Source organism: Melitaea cinxia, chromosome 26 (genome assembly GCF_905220565.1).
Source record: "Melitaea cinxia chromosome 26, ilMelCinx1.1, whole genome shotgun sequence".
NCBI classification, from domain to species: Eukaryota; Metazoa; Arthropoda; class Insecta; order Lepidoptera; family Nymphalidae; genus Melitaea; species Melitaea cinxia.
The window spans coordinates 10,321,635-10,323,883 of record NC_059419.1 but is presented as its reverse complement, the minus strand read 5'-3'; the positions used below and the strand labels follow the sequence as shown (position 1 = coordinate 10,323,883).

At 28.6% G+C, this 2,249-nt stretch overlaps 1 long non-coding RNA gene across 1 annotated transcript; it reads left to right on the top strand.

Annotated features, from left to right (window-relative positions):
* The first annotated feature begins 1,084 nt into the window (after positions 1-1,084).
* Positions 1,085-1,529, top strand: LOC123666600. The gene is made up of 2 exons (XR_006745287.1): positions 1,085-1,321; positions 1,450-1,529. It is a non-coding gene; the product is annotated as an uncharacterized LOC123666600 (long non-coding RNA).
* Positions 1,530-2,249: the final 720 nt, after the last annotated feature.

Here is a 2,249-nt window from a genome sequence, read left to right as displayed (position 1 = left end):
GCTCAATGTGATCGCGATCATAATAATGAGAATTGTATAACCTTGCCGCAAATACAAATTGCAAAGTTTGATGGTTCGTTCTTCCGTTGGTTAGAGTTTCGAGATACTTTTAATAATTTAGTTCATAACAATAGCCGCATTTCATTGATTCAAAAGTTTCATTATTTAGTTTCTTATTTGGAAGGCGATGCAGCTCGGGTAATTTCAAACATTGAGGTTTCCGCAGCCAACTACAATAGCGCTTATCAATTACTTTATGAACGTTACAATAATAAAAGATTACTTGTAAATTATCACATCAAATCATTATTCAATATCGAAAAAGATTAACCGCGAATCGGACACTTCATTACGCTCTTTAGTCGATCATGTTTCAAAAAATGTACGTGCTTTAGCTAACCTAGGTCAACCTACTGATCACTGGGACACGTTAATTATATATTTGGTTTCATCTAAACTCGATACGCAAACACTTGTTAAATGGGAAGAGCAACGCAATAGTTTAGGTGAAATTCCTAGTTTAACTGAATTCAATAAATTTTTGATTGATCGGGCTTATATTCTTGAATTTACACGTCACAATAAGAATGATCAAGGTTATAGTTTCCATAATAACATTTCAACAAATAACAATAGTAAAATGCAACATTCAAAGCCTGTCAGTTATCATAATCATCATAATCATTATAATCATCATATTAAGCGTGATCGACCAATTTCAACAAAACAAATTTATGTCCGTGAGTGTAACCGTTGTTATATAGGACAAACTAAACAATTTCTTGTGTCGAGAGTCAAGCAACATGTGAATGATTGTAAAAATGTTAACGCCGCAAAAGATAATAAGACTGCTTTAGCATCCCATCATTTTGAACAACATCATAATTTTAATTTTGAAAATACAAGTATATTAGACAACGAAAGAAATTGGCTTAAAAGAAATATTAGTGAAATGTTTTTTATCAAAGTAAATAACACAGTTAATAAAAGAACAGACACAAATAATTTGAGCATTTTGTATAACGATATTTTAAAAAAGTATAAATCTGAAATATAATATAATTAAATGTATGGAATTTTCCTGAAAACAAGTAATAATTTTTGAAAATTAATAATTTTGAATTTAAAGTGGTAACATTTGGCATTTTGATGATTATTTGCATGTAACATCTGTGTTCAATCAGACATAACGGGGGTTTTTTGACAGTTGTGACATCCATGTGGAGTGACGTGTTTTCGGCCGTTAACAAAAAATTAAAATTAAAAAACTAATTGGAGGATGTAATTTAATAATCACAAAGATGTATTGATGCTACTATATGTGAGTAAAAGCTTGGATTACAATGATTATAGTTCAAAATCCGTATTTAGTACACTGGTAGTGTGTAGTTTGTTTCTTGTACAATGCAACGTGTTCGGCTATGTCTTATGTATAATTTGTTGTTTTAGACACGAGAATACAAGAAATTGGAGAACAAAATGTAAATGTAAAGAGCAATAACTACAAAATAGAAATTGTAATGTAAATTTTGTAACTAGCCAATTTTAAATGACATAATTTTAATGACATAATTTCATAAGAAATGACTAATATTTTTTAAATCTTAACAATTTAAATAATGAATAATAAAAAATTAATATATAAAATTGAAGAAAAATACATGTGGGTAGAAATAATATAAATTAAAGGAACCAAAATAGGAGGAAAAAAATTATAAATTTAATTAACATATGTAAAGGTAATATAAAATGTTGGTTGTGATCGTTGTGTAGACATTGTCAGTCTTTGATGGTTTTGTGTGTACATATATGATTGATGTTTTAGATGCAGTTCAATAGTCAAGTTCGGAGAATTTGATGCCTTGAAATTGTAAAAAATCAAAAACTTAATAACTTAAAATTGTGCATATTGTTACCTATTAAATTCAAATGTTTTAGTTTAAATTTTCAAAATTTAGAGATTACAGTTTAGAATATAACTTAAAAATAATATATAATGTATTTGGATTTAGAATCTTACATAATGAAAGAACTTTGACGGGGAGATGTCTTTTGACTACCGTATGTAAAGGTACTGATGATTTGGTTCTTTTTGTTTGGTTGTTGTTGTGGATTAATTTAGGTATACAACTTTCTTCAATGTTTTATATTTTGTAGATGCCTGATGATGGTCCAATAAAGGATCGAAAAGTCGCATGAATTTGCAATTGTTGGTTTGATTGGCACCCTATGTCCACTTTCCTGCTAAT